The sequence below is a fragment of the Astyanax mexicanus genome, chromosome 1 (assembly GCF_023375975.1).
Source record: "Astyanax mexicanus isolate ESR-SI-001 chromosome 1, AstMex3_surface, whole genome shotgun sequence".
Taxonomy (NCBI): domain Eukaryota; kingdom Metazoa; phylum Chordata; class Actinopteri; order Characiformes; family Acestrorhamphidae; genus Astyanax; species Astyanax mexicanus.
The window spans coordinates 95,151,233-95,162,124 of record NC_064408.1 but is presented as its reverse complement, the minus strand read 5'-3'; the positions used below and the strand labels follow the sequence as shown (position 1 = coordinate 95,162,124).

The 10,892-nt window shown below is 37.4% G+C and overlaps 1 protein-coding gene across 1 annotated transcript in view; it reads left to right on the top strand.

Moving 5' to 3' along the window:
* Window positions 1-4,086: 4,086 nt before the first annotated feature.
* The window catches only part of map3k22 (mitogen-activated protein kinase kinase kinase 22), a 79,573-nt gene continuing 72,767 nt past the window's right edge, over window positions 4,087-10,892 (top strand). The window contains exon 1 of the mRNA XM_022683051.2: window positions 4,087-4,404. The gene's annotated coding sequence lies outside the window, so the exon portion shown is untranslated. The remainder of the gene's footprint in view (window positions 4,405-10,892) is intronic.

The following is a 10,892-nucleotide window of genomic DNA, read 5'->3' as shown; positions in this document are numbered from 1 at the left end:
GGACAGCACTTCAAAATAAAAGTCCTACCCCCACTACAAACACTGATACTCAAGATACTTTCATTTATTTAATATTTATGGTACTTTTATTTTTTTATACACGTTAACACAGCTGGGGCTACCAGGTTTAATCTAAACGCTTTGCATTACATTAGCTAAATAAATAGAAAACACATACAAACCAGAGACTGTAACACACACAGGTAACTAAAGCTATTACACCACTTGAAAACGAGTTTCTTTGATTTTAACAAATTGAAAACCTCTGCAATAAAATCAAGAGGAAGATGGGTGATCACAAGCCATCAAACCAAGCTGAACTGCTTAGAATTTTGCAGCAGGCGTGGCATAAATTTATCCAAAAGCAGTGTGTAAGACTGGTGAAGGAGAACATGCCAAAATGAATGAAAACTGTGATTAAAAAAACAAAGTTATTCCACCAAATATTGCTTTCTGAACTCTCAAAACTCTTTTTGTTATTTCAGCCATTTCTCATTTTCTGCAAATAAATGGTCTAAGTGACAGTATTTTTATTTGGAATTTGGGAGAAATGTTGTCTGAAGTTTATAGAATAAAACAACAATGTTCATTTTGCTAACATATCAACATCAAAGAGAAAAATCAGAAAGACTATTTCAGAAACTAAAGTGGTCTCTTATTTTTTCCAGAGCTATAGCCTGTATTATAATAATATAGTCAATTGGCTCATGCTAATAACTAGCTAGATATCTAAGCTAACCTAAGAAAGTATTGATAAGTCTTTTTAAGTCTATACGTCAGGGGTCTCAAAGTAGCGGCCCGTTTCATACGGCCCCTCACGGGTTAACAAAATAAACATACATCTGGCCCGCAATTCAATTTAATTATTTATGCTTTATTATGTTCGTTTTCATATTTTATCTTAACTTGTATTTTGGTGTGTGTGTGTGGTTTTTGTTTTTTTTTTTGCTTACGCTGCGTTGCCTGCTTTAGTAGTCTTCAGTAGCCTTCAACAGTCTAACCTTGCAGCCGTGGTGTGTCCACTAAACTCCGTAGTTATAAACATCCTGAGGTTAGCAGCGCGCTAACTGACCTGTTTATAATGTAATCCGAGCAGTGCCTCCGTGACGCTGCTCTAAACTGCTGCTGTTAGCTGCTTGGGCTGAAAGATGAACTGTAGAGAGCTGTATTATCCGGTTAGTGGGGTTATTTTATTTCATACACAGAAGAACTTACAAATTTTTAAAAACGCTCCAGACTGGCTCAGCTGAGTCCTGTAGCCCGTGGCTGGGCTGTAGCTCTGACTAAGCAAAGACTGCGGGCTTGTGGTGCTGCAGCTGCAGCTCCGACTAGTGGTTGGATGAGGAACTGCTAAATCTGAGGAAATGCTAAATCTGTCACAGCTCACAATTTTTGATTTTATATTTATTAAGCCTTATTTCAGTATCAAACGTTTTGATCAAAGTTAATATAACTTATAAATTAAAAGGATTTATGTTAATAGAGCAACAAGCAACCATTTTTCCATGCAACTGTAATATTTGATTGAATAAATAGTATATTGAGAGTTATTTAACATTAAGGAGTAATTACATTCATTTTGTATTACATCTGGTTACATTTTCTTATATTTATAAGTTACATCTGGCCCTCAGAGGACAGCCAATATGCCAATGTGGCCCTCGGCAAAAATGAGTTTGAGACCCCTGCTATACGTTTTTTTTAAACATGGCTGCTATATAGTTACATCAGCAAAGTACCCGGCCACACCTTCAGCCGGGTACAGCATGCATTTTTTCAAACATGTTACACAAAATCACTGTATGTTTAGAATGCAGACACTTTATCTGCTGTACTGTTAACAGTGGACTGACACGTTATCATACTTGCACTTTGCACAGTACACATATTTCTTTTCTTTCCTTTGATTTCTGTAGTCCTTATTAGCTACATCTACATCTATTTATTTATTTATTATATTTATGTTGTTTTATTTAATATATATGCTAATGTTCATAGCATGCTTATTATAGCGGGGAGATCTTGCCCCACCTAGTGGGGGTAGTAAGCTGTAGCTTGACCTTGGACGACTGGAAAGCGAAAGGATCTAAGTCCCCACCCCCAGCACGAATAGCCTCTGTACCTATGAATATAGATATGTGGTTATCTATCCTGTTATCTAACGATGACTTGGAAAGCACTCGTAGGACTGAATAAATGCACAGATAAGTTAATAACTGGTTTGATGAGGTGGCTTCGGAACGTTTTATCACAGTGGCAACCCGAAGAACTAACGTTACCTATAGTGTCAGCTCACTAGCTTTGTAACCTTTTTCCCCCTCCCACACCAGAACAGGACAGGTGAGGCGCCCCCACTCCAAGGTAAGCAATATAAATAATATATATATATATATATATATATATATATATATATATATATATATATATAATGTGCAAAACAATAGAGAATATAAACTTCAGAACTGAGCTTTTTTATAGCGGATTTAGTTGTCTAACGCTGGCGCCGCAACTCCACAAGCTGCCGTCTCTGTCCCTCTCGCGCTCTTCCCAAGCTATTTTTTAGCTCCGCCTTAACAAGCTAAACTCTAGCTTCTGATTGGCTACTCCAACTAAAGCTCTAGCTTCTGATTGGCAACTAAATTAATGATTTTTTTAACCCGTCCTGACCGCTGCACATAAGCACTTATTTACTACAGTTTTTATAAACGCATATAAAATATGGTTTATTATTAAAAACAGTGCTCACTTATTTGGACACTCCACATTATTCAAATGAAGAAAGAAAAAAGTATGTTCAATTGTATTATTTTTATTATTACTCTTGTTTTAATTTTAATTACAACATCATTAATGAGAATGGTTATGAACCTTTATACAACAGTTAGTTCCAGACATCCCAAGTTGCAAAAGTTGATTTCAGGGAGGTTTCCCCTGCCCCCCCACCGCCAAAAAAAAACAAAACAAAAAAAAACTTGCACACACACTGAAGGATAGCGAAATTTTACTTTTATATTAATTAATTTTACCTTTTTTTTTTTATTAAATTTAGAGTATTCAGAGGTGAAATGAATGAATTTTTTTTCTTTTTGGAAGGCCCTGCCTCTGCTTTCCTTTTTTTGGGGGGGAAAAAAAGCCTTTATTTGACAAAAATTGACAGTTACAATATCAGAAAAAATTGCACAACATCAAAAACATTTCATATCATATTACAATAATTATTAATATTGCCTCCGCCATGATCTGCTTTCTCTCACTCACTGAACAAATCCGGTCCGGGAGGGGGGAAAAACACTGCCCGCCCACACTAAAAACTGATTGGCTGTCTCACAGACGAACAGGCCAAGCCGCGGCAGGCTCGCCCGTAGCCCGCAGCACTGGCTCTGGTCTTTTGTGGAAAAAAGGGAAAGAAAATCGCTCGATTACTGCCGTCTGACAGCCAGAACGCTAACCAGCCAGGCTAGGCTAAGTTAATGCTGAGCTAAAGCAAGCTACGCTAATCTAACCACAGTCCAGCCGGCTAGCTAAAACCAACACCACCCAGCAGAACAAAACAAGCAGAAATGCTAAAAAAAATGTGCAGCGTTCACCGGAAGACGACTCCACGGAGCAGGAGAGGAGAGTTTCTGCGTTATTTCATGGTTCTAACGTACTTGTGTGAATACAACACAAAAAGAACACAAAGTGGATACTCACAATATGCAAATCAGTCAATCAATAATACCCCCCCTTCTGATGACGCCAACCATCTGTGTCTCACCACTATCCGAGGCACACTACTGCTGCAGTTCAGCCAATCAGCTTTCCTTCCAGTCCCGCCCCTAAACCCATACATCACCCAGTGCCCCTCCCAAACTACTCCTCCCCATATTTTAGCAATTTTCAAATTTCACGTGAGGGTAAAGGGTTAAAAACACACTGTAAAAGTTGATCCACTAAAATTGTCTGTCTGTATTGCGGTACTGTTTCAGCAGATGGAGCCAAACGACCCAAAACACTGCCTGTCTGTGCTGTTGACGTCAGAGAGAGAGAGAGAGAGAGAAAGCGAGAGAGAGAGAGAGGAAGAGAGAGAGAGAGAGAGAGAGAGGGGAAAGTTTCTCCCTCAGTAAAGAGCAGCAGGAGAGCGGTGAGTGCTCTCAGGGTTTCAGAGCTGCTGGATCTGCTGGATTATGCTGTGGAGTGTCTGAGAGCTGAGAGCGGCTCTGTGGAGGATTTTAATCAGCGCCTCTGCTGCTTCTGGAGCTGCTCTCCGGACCCGGACTGAGTGTGTGAGAGAGTGGTTTCCGTCGGTGATCGCCTTTTTCCACTGCCACTGTTTCCCTGCACCTCTGCTTCTTCTCTTCAAGGCGCACACACACCGTTTCTGCCGCGCTGTGTGCGAGCCCAGGATGAAAACACACACTAGAGGTGAGTTGGGGTTGCGTGACAGTGTGTGTGTGTGTAGCATGTTCAGACAGTGTTTGGGAGGTTGTGAGTGGTGTGTGTGTGTGTGTGTGTGTGTGCAGTGCTGTTACTCAGTCTGCATTCTAATGTGGTCAGAAAGCAGTGAGGGAGTGACTGCAACACAACCAGTTTCTACACACACACACACACACACCTGAGAGTTTCTGACACACACTCACTGATGACAGCTGTCAGTGTGTGGCCCTGGCAGGTACACCAGGACACCAGGGAGTAGAAACGACTTTAAGAAACTGCTGTTTATTCCAGCTCCAGCTCTGACCATTACTGCATTCCATCTAAATGAGCTTATGGAAAAATAATGTAAACTCATTTGTAGCCTCTTTAACCCATGAATGGCCTGACCTGAGCTTCCAAAACACCATTGTTTTCCAAACTGATCCAAGCATGCAGCTAAAAAGTAAGGTTTAATCCAGTAAATGATGAAATAATATTCACTACCTGATTCATGTTTAAATGTGCACATATACAGCTCTGGAAATAATTAATAGACCACTTCATTTTCCGAATCAGATTCTCTGATTTTGCTATTTGTAGACATGTTTGAGTAAAATGAACATTTTTGTTTAATTCTATAAACTACAGACAACATTTCTCTCAAAATCTGAATAAAAATATTGTTATTTAGAACATTTATTTGCAGAAAATGAGAAATGTCTGAAATAAAAAAAATATGCAGAGCTTTCAGACCTCAAATAATGCAAAGAAAACAAGTTTTTTAAAAGTTCAGAAATCAATATTTGGTAGAATAACCCTTGTTTTTAATCACAGTTTTCATGCATCTTGGCATGTTCTTCTCCACCAGTCTTACACACTGCTTTTGAATAACTTTATGCCACTCCTGGTGCAAAAAATCAAGCAGTTCAGCTTGGTTTGATGGCTTGTGATCATCTAATTTCCTCTTGATCATGTTTCGGAGGTTTGATTTCGTAAAATCAAAGAAACCCATCATTTTTAGGTGGTATCTTATTTTTTTCCAGAGCTGTATATTGCCAAAGCAATAAACAATTCTGATTTGATGTTAATAAAAGTATGAAAATCAATATGCAACCAGATTACATCTAAAGTATAACTATACAAGCTTTCACCACATACCAACTAGATTGCCCTAAATTTAGCACAGCCAAACATGCATGGGCTAAACTGCAGCAGTAACTGGTTAAATGTCTTTATTTGTCTCATATTAAGCATTTGAACTTGATCTTGAACATTCACGCTTTTTGTTGTTTGCTGGAATCTCCCCATTAAAAAATTGTGGCAAACATTGCTAGCTCACAAATGCACTGATTCAATTTGGCTTGTCTGTTTATAACATACTTATAGAAATAGAGTTTTGAGAGGTCACCATGTAAGCAGTTGCAATAGTTATCAAAGTTTTACTTTCTTCACTGTGTTCATTGTGTGTATATTTATCTCCTTATCTTAGGCCCTGGATTAGATGCACTTTTAGACAGTGCTACTTTTCCATTCATTTAACATTTGAGCTGCTCTGGGTGCAGCTTCCTACTTTGGTCTGTATCAGTCAATAGCAGTGTGGTCTACTAGTTGGAATCTAGTATAGCTCTTTCTTTAATGGATTCACAATGATGGCAGAATTTGCTTTACACCATTTAAGACCCTTACTTTATTTATTTTAGTATGTTAGATTTCCCTGTGAAATCTAGTTTCTACATTTTACAGAAATGTTTGTATCAGCAATGGCAAACTGGCACATCCTCATGTTCTGTTGTTAATATACGGTATAATATAGGGTATAATGAATATAATTGAATGATTTGCTGGATATGTTCATGGCTTGAATGTTCCTTAAGTTATCCTCAACGTTTTTTTATTCTAGTCAGTACCACAAGTTTTGGAATTATGTTTGTTACAGGTTGAATGATATAGCAATCTTTTCTTTATTTGAGATAGGGTTTCTGATTGCCATAATCACTTAATAATTAGTTTTTTATTGCTCATATTGCTTATCTTCTACAATTAATGTAAGCCAGTAAGAAGTCTAATGCTTGGATGTTGTCTTTTGATGAAAATATTGTGTGTAGTATTAATCTCAAGAATCTTAGCTAAAAAAGATTAATTCTATCAGTATTACAGTTCTTTTCCTTTTTAAATCTCAGACCAGAGACTTTAATTTTATTATTATTTCCAACTTTATAATCCTGTCTTTTGAAGGTGATCTTCAGTTTTTTTTATTATCTTCAGTCTGTAGAAATGTTAAAAGAAATAGCAATCATGCAAGTCTTTTACCTTTTCAAAGCAAAGAAAGGTTAATTTTGTGTGAAAATCTAAATCGCTATGTAGAACACAGTTACAGGGAACATAATTCAACAAGATAGTGAATGCTTTTGGAAATCTCATTTTGTGTGTGAGCTCAGTTCTGTGTGATTGTAGTGTGTGACATAAATAATCTGAATGTGATTTAAACCAAACAATGGGGTGGATTATAGATAACCCATGTTCATGATGATGTTCAATAGGCTACATCATCTGTACACTATGTATATTTCAATGCTGTGGGATGTTTTCAGAAACCACTACATAATAGCAGAACCTTAGACTGGTGCTATATATATTGAATAAGTCACAGATTCAGACACAGATCTTTTTTTAAGGCAGTGTATTTCAGGTCATTTTCACTTTTTGGCTTCTTGTTTGATCTGTTTTTTCTTGTTTTTTTCTAGGGTCTGTTACTCTAACACTTGACATTTTTGTTAAATTACTTAGTTTTAGACAATTTACCCCAGACAGTTTCTTGACTAAGGTTGAGATTAAAACAGATACTTTGAGATGTCCTCCGTTTTGGCATTGTTCTAATCTTTTGCCGATGACATCATCTCACCCTTTGTAGATCTTTGTATATTCATTCTTGGTTGTTTATGTTCAACTCTAAGTGCCCACTTCCAGGATGCCATTTACCGGGAGTCTGACCGCACATTGGACCTTGTTCCTTTCATTGCACTCATTGCAACATCTCCTAACCTATAAACACTAAGTAAGCTGTAATAAGTCATTTAGACCTGGTGCACTGAACCACACACCCTTCCTCTGTGATGACCAATCCCCTAACGGCCCACACAGCTGTGACAAACCGGTCTGTTCAGTAGACATTAATGCAGGCCACTAGTCTAGCAGAGCCAAAGTCAAAGTTCCAAACTGAAAACACCCACACAAATGTTGCGTTACTAGCAAAACAGCGCATCTGGCTGGTAACAGCCATAGAACACAAATAAGATGTTGGTGTGGGCTGGAAACAAGAGTTTCTAATTCCATTTGGATAGGAATGGGTGTAAAGTTGGCTGACCCTAAAGTTTATCACCCCTTTCCAGGCTTGTTTTACCTTAATGGAGCCAAATTTTTAACAGGTCAGTGTTTGTGTGTGCTCATGATGGGAGTATTTCAACCAGTCAAACACATTCTCAGCCTCCCCATTTCAATCATCTATATGTTTGCTTTACTGCAGCTCCCAACAAAACAGGAAAGAGCAGAAATGCAGACCATCTGGGGACCCCTGTGAGACACACTGATTTAAACCATTTGAGGTGGGCTTGTAAACTGAGATGGTATTAAACAGATTAGATAAGGGTCAGACCTGAATGATCCACATTGAGCAGTGTTTCTTTTACATGGTCATACTGGTGCAATGGTATTAACCTGTTGGCTCATATTATAGGCTCACAGTTAGGAAGTTAGCTCATGGGCACTGCATTAGCTCATAGTTGGCACATTAGCTTGTGGTTTGCAAGTTAGCTTTTTGCTAGTAAGTTAGCTTGTGGTAAGCAAATTAGCTTGTGGTTAGCAAATTAGCTTGTGTTTTGCAAGTTATCTTGATGCTAGCAAGTTAGCTTGTAGTTGGCAAGTTAGCATGTAGCTAGCAAGTTAGCTTGTGGTTTGTATGTTAGCTTGTGGTTTGCAAGTTAGCTTGTGGTTTGCAAGTTAGCTTTTTGCTAGTAAGTTAGCTTGTGGTTAGCAAATTAGCTTGTGGTTTGCAAGTTAGCTTGTTGCTAGCAAGTTAGCTTGTTGCTAGCAAGTTAGCTTGTTGCTAGCAAGTTAGCTTGTGGTTTGCAAGTTAGCTTGTTGCTAGCAAGTTGTCTTGTTGCTAGCAAGTTAGCTTGTGGTTTGTAATTTAGCTTGTTGCTAGCAAGTTAGTTTGTTGCTAGCAATTTAGCTTGTGGTTTGCAGGTTAGCTTGTGGTTTGCAAGTTTGTTGCTAGCAAGTGAGCTTTCAGTTAGCTTTTTGTCAGCTAGAGGAACTAGATGAAAACAGTTGAGTTCAGTGACTGTTAAACTTAGATGACATTTCTTCACCACACCACATTTGGTTTTGTTGGACTGAAAAGTTCAGATTTGTTTTAGCGTTTGTAAGCTAAATTTCAGTGTGTTAAAATTGTACGTTCTTAATATTTAACATTGTAATAAAGAAATAAAGATGGACACAGTCACACATTAACATGAAAACCCCCCAAGTACTGAAAGAATCTGTGCAGGATTCCTACAGAAATTCAGACATGAGCTGTGTTAGGAATAGTTTACTTGTTAACTTATTCACTATTCACTATATAGCATGTGCTACATAGAGAATTAAACATGACTGCCACATGAAATGATGAATGGTTGGTCAACCTATACTAGTTTTTTTTCTACAATAAAATGCATGCTACAATTAAAGATGAAAGTTGAAAATTAATTATGATACCTGAATTAGTTTTTTTATTGGTTGACAGTTTTTTTACATTAATCAAATTGTTTTTCTCAAAAGAGTTAGAAAAGCACTGTTAGTTCACTAAAAGAAGCTTTTTCATACGTAAAAAAATGTTAATGGTCTACATGGGAGATCTGTTTATTACTGCCATTTTAAAGAAATATCTGTTTCAATGCAGTAACTCCTTTTTTGGTAATAAGACACCACCTCATTGCATTATGAATGAATAATATAGGGAGTTCTGTGCACCTTTAAGATTTTAAACACCACTACACAATGGTTTTGACACAAAATTATGCACTATTTCTGTAACAGGGAGAAATTCCAATGCAGCTGAAGGGTGCTACAGGCCCTGGCTATCAGCTGAAAATTAATTGAACCTCTGTAATCTTGCTCATGTAGGTTGTTCTGTACTGTTAATACTGCCCCCTGTGTGAGTTCATGTACTGTCCCAGAAAACTTGTACCAAAGAAAAATGTTGATGTAAGCAAGTGTCAGTAAATTGTGATCAAGGTAAATTCATAATATTGATTTGAGGTCATATTGGTCAGCACTGTGCAGGTACACTAATTAAATATGATAGATTTTTTCACGATAGAGATATTGTTCATATTATATACATTTATTTTCAGCCACTGCTTATCTGTGTTATATAAAGAAAGTATTTGTTTAACTGGGTCGTTCTGTTTCCTCAGAGAAAATGACAGCAGATTTGCCTTTTCAATTTTAGTGACTTTTCTGCACTTTAAGATTACTCAAGTTACAAGTTCAGCTTTTAGCATTCAGTGCAGAATAATTACATGTTTTTTCAGCCACTGACTTTATCACCTCCTAACCCAGAGTAATTATATGAGGAGTAGATAGTACCAAAATGGAACAGAAGAAATTGTTAGCTGCTCACGGACAAGAACGGCTAATGGCATCGAACTGCACATGATTTTGAAATTGTTTACTCTGATAATGAGAGCCCAAATTGCAATCAAGAGTCTCTTATCTAATTTAGTCCTGCTCTGCTCTGTGGACACAGTTGGTTCTCTGCTTTAATGAGTCTGGAGGAAATCCTATGATTAGAGGCTGCGTGTCTGACTGGCTGTGTTCACTGCAGGTATACAGCTTTCATTAGAAACTCTGCTAAAAGATGTGCAGTCCTGTATCTGTTTAAAAGTTAAGGTGGGCTGTGAATAAATTCAAATAGTCCAAATAGAATTTATTGGACACATACTATCCTTAGGTTGATGGCTTTTAATAATAATAATAATAATAATAACACTATACAGTTTGTGAAACAGCATGGATAGTGTTTTCAAGATATTACAGTGCAGCAGACCTAAAATAATATTTTTCCATGTTAAAAGTTTGATTACTGGTACACTAAAAATTCTGGTAATTTTGTAGGTGATTGTAGGACTAAAAACCCATTTTGCTCCCTAGATGAGATCATCCGCACTGTCCGTCGCTTCATATTGTAAAATTGCTTTAGAGTGAGAAAATTGAAAGAACAAGAGAGCAGGGGTTAATTTGGGGTTAATGCTTGACAATCTCAAGCACCCATATTTCATCCAAATTTGCTGGAGTCAGAGCTTACCAGCACATTTTCACCATTCACTTCAGATGATTTTCTTTTTGTTATTCTTTTGTTGTATTGTTGTAGAGCTTTGCAAGGTTTGGAGGCATTTAAAATGGTTTTGTTATTGTAAGCCTGTTAAAAAGTGGGTATTTGGTTGCTGTCAGTAGAG